Source organism: Pantherophis guttatus, chromosome 6, assembly GCF_059756535.1.
Source record: "Pantherophis guttatus breed Tessera chromosome 6, ASM5975653v1, whole genome shotgun sequence".
Taxonomy (NCBI): domain Eukaryota; kingdom Metazoa; phylum Chordata; class Lepidosauria; order Squamata; family Colubridae; genus Pantherophis; species Pantherophis guttatus.
Window position 1 is genome coordinate 33,048,562 of NC_142068.1, and position 7,635 is coordinate 33,056,196.

Sequence of the window (7,635 nt, forward strand, 5' to 3'; positions counted from 1 at the left end):
GCATAGCATAGCATAGCATAGCATAGCATAGCATAGCATAGCATAGCATAGCAACAATCCTGTAAATACACCCCCTACCATTCCATCCCACCCCGTAATTCTCACTAATATTCTCATCTTAAGCAGATGAGAGATCAGTGCATATTCCAGGTGCATTTATTTGCTTATTCTGCAGGACCTTTTAGCAGAAAAACATTATGTAAAGTTTCAATATTTTGTATCTTTAACATCTTTTGTATTTTTAACATCTCATAATAAATGGTGTGAGAGGGAATAAAACTAGGCTTGTTTTAGGCCTAAGGAAGTTCACTAATGTACTCTTTTATTTCAAAAGGAACTTTGGAATTAATATTTTAAGAATTCTAGCCAGCAGAACCATCATGCCATCATGATAGATGTTACCCTGCTATATAGCTATATCAGGCTAATGAAAACTGATTGTTGACTTTCTTGCTAAACTTTGTATTAAATTGCAAAATAATGGGGAAACGGAAGAAAATGTATTTGAATCTTTACATTAGTGTATTTTCTGGAGTATAAGACACACTTTTTCCCCCTAAAAGAAGGTGAAAATTTGGGTGTGTCATAAACACCAAAAGTAGCTCCGCCCACCTGCCAGCCCTCACCCTTCAGCCGTTTTCAGCGTCCACACGCTGTGGAGACCTGTTCCAGGCTGCGGGGATCACCACAGCACATCGCCGCCGATTGCCACCTCTGTGCACTGTGTTTTCTGCCTCCATGCATCATGTTTTCAGCCTCCACATGCCTTGTTTTTGGCCCCATGCATCGTGTTTTCGGGTGGTTCCCTGTGGCAGAGATCTGTAGCAGTGGTGATCCCTGCTGCCTGAAACCACCTGAGAATGTGATGCACAGAGGCCAAAAACAGGGCATGTGGAGGCCGAAAACGTGATGCATAGAGGCCGAAAACGTGACATGCAGAGGTGGCGATCAGTAGTGATGTGCTGTGGCAATCCCCGCAGCTTGGAAAGGGTCTAAAACAGAGTTTTAGGAGGCCAAAACATGAGGCACAGAGGCCAAAAATGTGAGGCACGGAGGTGGCGATGGTCTGTGGCAATCCCTGCAGCCTGGAACTGATTGGGGGTATTCCAGGAGGCCGATCCACCTGCCAAACAGCTGTTCATGCTGAATCAGGCTGCAATAATGTGCTGAAGCTGACCAGGCTGTTTGCTATTTGCTGCAAGGACGCTAGCCAGATGAATACCGATGGATGCTGGTAGGCAAAGGCAGAATTTTTTTTCTTGTTTTCCTCCCCAAAAACTAATGTGCATCTTATACTCTGAAAAATATGGTAATTTCTCTATCTAGAAAATCCTCTATCTAGAAATTCTACTTCAATCAAAGGATGGTGAGTCATTCCTTCTTCCTGTAACTCAATTCTCTTTTTAATGTACATATTAGAGGCATAAATTCTGCAGCAAGCACTTTTCTGTACAGGCATCCCCTGTGATTAAGGACTTTATCTTTTTCTAGCTTGTAATACATGTACTGGTAGTAGGACAATACATCTGGAACCAGCTCTTCATTGCAGACCAAAAAGTGTAAGCAGTTCCAGAGACAGATGATCAGAATCCATTGGAGTGTAAAAGGTTAAAAGTCATGTGTCTCTTTGTATGATGATGATTACTAGGGCATTGAAGGACATCACTTGATATCTGATTAATTGGTTACATCACAAACTGCTACAGAAGAACTTAGTCCTCTTTGCTAATACTAGTGAAACTTCTTTTGAATTCCAACTTGTTCCATCCTAAGTGTTTGGTGTAGATGGAAACATTTGAAGAGTCACAAGAAGAGAAAAATGAACCTCAGGAATAATTACACAGTATATGCTTAAATTCTTTTTTATTAACCACTCCTCTATAGAATATTTAATATTTCCAGAAAACACCGAGGCCAGAAATCAGATGTGTCCTACCAGCTGTGACCCAGTCCTTGAAGCTTCTGGAACTGGTTGACTTAATCAAAACAGCTTCCGGCAAAGAAATGCAAGTTTGTGGAAGGATTGGCTGCATGCCCATAATAATCACTGCAATGGAGTCAGAATTAATGCAGAAACCTAGTACAAGAGAAGATATGGGAACAACCTTTGATCAGTCCAAAATGCTTTATAGATACTAGCATTTGCATCTGTCTTTGCTAATGACCATAGTAGAGTGAAAAAAACCACTCTTGTCAGCTTATAAATATTGTGAAAGATTATAAACAAAGTTGGTACATAGTTTAAAGACTAAGTCTGGGACTGTTCTGCCCCAGCTACGGACCCCAAAGAATGCAGCACACACAAAGTCGTACAAACCTTAGTTTACTAATTAAGGACTAATAATGAGTTTTCTTAGTAGTTATTCGAACATAAGTACAGTTTAAATCAGTCTTTTCTGAACAAGGGCTGTTAATTTAACTTCATTAACAGTGACAAGAATCCAAAGAATAATAACTCAATTCTGAAGCACAGTATTGCAGATAACTGTAATCTTACTGTGGTTGGCAGAATGCCCAGAAGCAATTTGCAGGAAAACTGACAAGAAAGGAGCAAGAGCCGATCAGATGTTTCTGGAATCAAGACGCAAAGGAATATGAACGAAGTTGTTTCCTGCAAATTGCCTCAGTCATCGTCCTTCCTTAAATAGGCTAGGGGAGTGGCCAATTAGCCCCAAGCCTTACTCTCAAGGAGACCTCCTTCTGAGGAGCCACTCCAGCCTTTTGGCAGCTCTGCACGCTCGTGCATCAAGAAGATGCTCCTCTTCTTCTTCCTCTTCACTTATGGCAGCTTCTGGAGGTTCTGAAAGCCCTGGCTAAATCCCCGCCTCTGGCACCACATCTTCTCCAGCCTCCTCATTGTCTGACTCGAGGGCCAGCTGCACAGGTTGCTGGCGCATCACCACACCAGGCTCCTCACTGTCGGAATCAGCTACTAGCTGCACAGGCCGCTGATGGGCCACAACAGGGACAGAACCAAATGAATGAGTTAGGATCACAGATACTCAGGCTTTAATTTTTTGAGGTGGTGGAATATGGCTACAATGTACAATGTCTCTGCTACTTTCAAAGAATGTACATTCTACAGCTATGCTGCACTTTTGAAGCTATGATGCACTTTTGCACAGGAAAATGTGGGTGTATGCAATTCTGTAACATGCTTATTTCTGTGATTGTTAAGCAGGTGCAGTAGGATATAGTGGTTAAGATCCTGGACTGATACTCTGGAAATCCAGATTGTACTCCGGGGTGTCAAACTTGGGCCCGCAGGCTGGATGCATCACACATTGGCCACAGCTATCCCTGGTTTAGTGAAGGGGGAAAAAGTCACAATACATCATGCGATGATGTGACATCACAAGTTTGAAACTCGTGTTGTAGTCCACCAATGAAGTTTACTGGATGATTTAGAAATAATCACTCTCTCAGCTCAACTAACCTAATTGTTTCTATGATGAGAAAAATGGAGGGAGAAAATGCTATTACAGGTAGTGCTCACTTACTGACTGCAATTGGGACTGACCCTAAAGTGAAATATCAGGTAATCACACCCAATTTACAACATCAATTCTATCTGTGGCCATGAAGCAAATCACTGTGGGTTGTTAAGCATAATATCATGTGACTGAGATTTGCAACTTCCTTTCAGCTTCTCCAAAGCCTTTGCCTGTTGGAAGTGGGCTGTGAAGCTCACAAATAACAATCATGTGACTCTGAGATGCTGTGTTTGTTGTAAATGTAACTGGTTTCCAAGTTCCTGAATCACTATCACTCAACTGCAGGGACACTGAAAAAGGAGATTTATGATTGATCCTTGAGTTGGCTATAAGTTCAAGGACCAACCATAAATCTCCTTTTTAAGAGCTATTGTAATTTCAAACAGTTGCTGTAGGAGCAATGGATAAACAAGGACTACCTGTGGGCTTATTGAACTCTTGAAGCAGCAGCATAATATCAGTCAAATAAATAAATGATAGAGCTTCTTTTTCTCTTTGAATCTGAATAACAGTTCAGCCACGATGATTTTTTAAAAATTCTTTCCAGTGCTGCCATCCATGCTGTGAGACAGTTCAGATTAGCAGGTTTTATAAATGCATTTTCATATAGATCTACAATAGAGTTTTTTATTTTCCTAATTTATGATCTCAAACTCTAGCACTAAAAAGAATCTGTTAAGTTTAATTTTTCTCTGATAAGAAATCCCTACCAGTTAGATACACCTGTTTATTTATTTCTTCTGAAAGAGAAGAAATACAAAGCAAAAAATAGTTGGGGAGGGGGGAAGGAATGCTAAAAAGCCTGCATTAAGGGTGGTGGGGGAATTAGAAACATTAATATTAAAATTCATTAACCTAAACTTTAAAAGTATCTCTTACGTTAAAAACTATGAATTTGGGAGAAAATGGGTACAAAGGTGTTAGAGAGAGCGGCATGAGTAGATTTTAATGCATTTTTTTTAAAGAAATAAAATATCAACAGGTTGAAATATATTAATAAGGAGAGCAAAACAGCTGATTTATAGCCGACTCCAGAGTCTCATCCTGCATGGATAAGAACTTGGCCATTTCCTTTGGCATGTAAACAAAGTAATATATCCTGTCAATTAATCTGAGATAAAGTCTCTAGTAAAAACAATAAATGTTTGGGTCTCTCCCAAGTTTTTTTTTTTTAATCAGCCACTTCTGCAACAGAGAACTCAATATGTCATGGCTCAGAAGATAGCATTAGCCTCGGTCACTTTTGTTTTGCAAATGTCTCTCCCAAAGAAGATAAAAAAAGTTCCTAGGAGGACTATTTCATCAAAAATGCACATGTGAAATATTGACACACATCCCCCCAAAAAATTAAAATACGAATAAAGAAAACATTTGCATTGTGTGGCTATTTAAAAATATCCCCAGGAAGGCAGGTAAGAACTGCTTTCACAGTCATTTGAGAAATCCATTTCAATTGTATCTGAGATATAAAGAAAACCAAAACAAAATCTCCAAACAAACAAACAAACAAAATCTATGAGGACAAAGCAGATACTGTAGATACTGAATGTTGAGAGACACAACCTAGGATGGGTGAGCAGGCAAATATGTAAATAAAAGCATTTCATGCTATAACAAGACTGTCAAACTCGTGACCCGCAGGCCAGATGCGTCACACTGGCCACACCCACGCCCGGTTTAGCGAAGGAGGGAAAAGTCACGATACATCACGTGACGATACCGTGACGACTTGAGTTTGACATCTCTGTGCTATAACATTTTGTGGCAGATCTCAAAATATTGCCTAATTTTTAAAGTGACACTAAATAATTATTGTGAGGATTGTAACACTTCAATTTTGGCTTTTAATACACTTTGCCTTTTTTTATAATAGGCTTGATATAAGTGGCCAATCTTATCCACTGGAAGGCAGCAGAGATAAGCACCATAGGTCCACTCTGGAAAAAGAATAATTTTCTTAGGAGTTTCTCTTCAACAATCAGGGTCCCTGTTGTGGAATACCAATGAAGTTGTACAGCTGGTCACTCTGCAAAGCCTATTAGAGGAGCTTCATTAGCTCTTTTGTTTGATTTCACTAGGGGCTAAGCGGCACTCATTCTATCTTTGTCACTATTAATACTTGTCTATACAATCTAAATATAGGGTCGTATAGATATACAGTTTATTGCCAAGGCACAGCTGTGAAGTTACTGCTTACAAGCAAATGAAACAAAAAGAACAATCAAAAGGATCAGGCATCCTGATAAAAGCTATTAGAGGCTTAGACTGAATGAGATACAGTTTTCTCTCTATTTTTTTTAAACTTCCCACATGCCAATATATCATCAATGGATAAAACAATGCTGAATGAGAGCTTTATTATCAAAGTAATAATTGGTTTTTTACTGCCAAATTTGTTTCTCTTTTTATTACAAATATGGACCACTAATTGTTGCAAGAATACTGTCTTGCAAAAGGACTATTTCCCTTTTTATCCATTCTTCCACCCATCTCCCAAAATTGGCTGAATTCAGCCATTACAATTGGGAGGTACACCATGAAATCTGTGTTTGTTAGTCAAGAAAACCTCCTCCACTTACAGAGCCTGCAATCTGCATGTCATTTTACAGTTATTTAGATCACACAAATTATTTTAAATGTAATTCTGTAATCTTTCACATTTACTATTAAATCTTGAGATGTATAGGTATGTATGCTAACGCTGAATCTGCATTACAGATGTATGATTTATAGCTTTAAAACCATATTGCACAACTTAGAATGATATACAGTATTACATATTTCTTCTGGGTTGATTTGTCATATATATTTTGTCAAAAAATATATATATCACATGTTGCTCACCTTTTTTATAGTGGCAAAATTATTTCACTTTGACTTTAGCTCCCTATTGCAACCTATTGATGAATCAGAGAACTACACGTTTCAAAATTAAATTCTATTTCAATGATTAGAAGGATCTGAAGACTGCATTGGATCTAAATTGAACTTAAGTTCAATTAAAAGAAAAGAAAAATCTTAAATCTCACTGATGTAGATTTAGCAGTAAATGATGGATTACATATTGTGCTTTGTCTTACAATGTGAAAGAAAAAAATATTAGTGCCATTTGCTTATGTTTAAGAAGTTGTATACAGATGTTCCAATAATAAATCAAAACTAACTTCACCACAGATTTTTACTTCCAACATTTCTCCAAATAATAGTATTGATAGAGTCCACTAAAGTCTGTCTTCTAGCAAAGATTTGTACAATAAACCATTTGCTTGTGAAGATACATTGCAAAGGAACATATGTTATTGATTTCTAGGACAGGATGAGTAACAAAAAAAACCTCTTCATTGTTGGTTCCACAATCATGGATCAACAGTATGTTTTCTTTCTACTTATAAACTGCTTTTCTATTGATGTGAGCAATATTATTCCTTGTGATCAGTGTTTAATGAAGTTAAATAATATTAGGCTAAATGATTTTCTACCTGAAATATTTTTCTACCTGATTTTCTACCCATAATATATATTTGTTATTTCCTTTTTTCTTAATCTGATTATGTTTCCACTTCATTTATTTCCTTTTCTGCCTACTTTTCTCTTTCTTCTAGTAGCTAGAAGCAATAAAAAATGTCAGTTCAAGGATAGACATTAGCCCCTTCAGATATTAATATACCTAGAATGAGTGTTCCAGTAGCACGAGTACTCCCATAAGTCTCATCCTCCATGGAAATCACACAAATGATACTGGTTCCCTGTAGACATTTTTCATTTAGTGTAACTGCAAGAAAAAGAAAGAAAAAACATCAGCACATGTTGCTCCATGTGAGTCTGGCCTTAATAAGAACAAAGCCAGTGAGGAGATATAGATAAATATCTGGAAATTAATGTGTGGGATATTAGCAATAGCAATAGCACTTAGACTTATATACTGCTCCACAGTGCTTTTACAGCCCTCTCTAAGCAGTTTACAGAGTCAGCATATTGTCCCCAACAATCTGGGTTCCTGATTATTCCGGCCTCGGAAGGAAGGAAGGCTGAATCAACCTTGAGCAGGTCAGGATCGATAACCTTCTAACTATATACTGTATTTTTCGGAGTATAAAACACACTTTTCCCCCCCTACAAGAGACTGAAAATTTGATGTATC

The 7,635-nt window shown here is 38.0% G+C and overlaps 1 long non-coding RNA gene across 1 annotated transcript; it reads right to left on the minus strand.

Annotated features, from left to right (window-relative positions):
• Positions 1–1,848: 1,848 nt before the first annotated feature.
• LOC148113083 (uncharacterized) lies at positions 1,849–7,262 on the minus strand. The gene is made up of 2 exons (XR_015728610.1): positions 7,162–7,262; positions 1,849–2,077 (listed from the first exon to the last, which is right to left on the minus strand). It is a non-coding gene; the product is annotated as an uncharacterized LOC148113083 (long non-coding RNA).
• Positions 7,263–7,635: the final 373 nt, after the last annotated feature.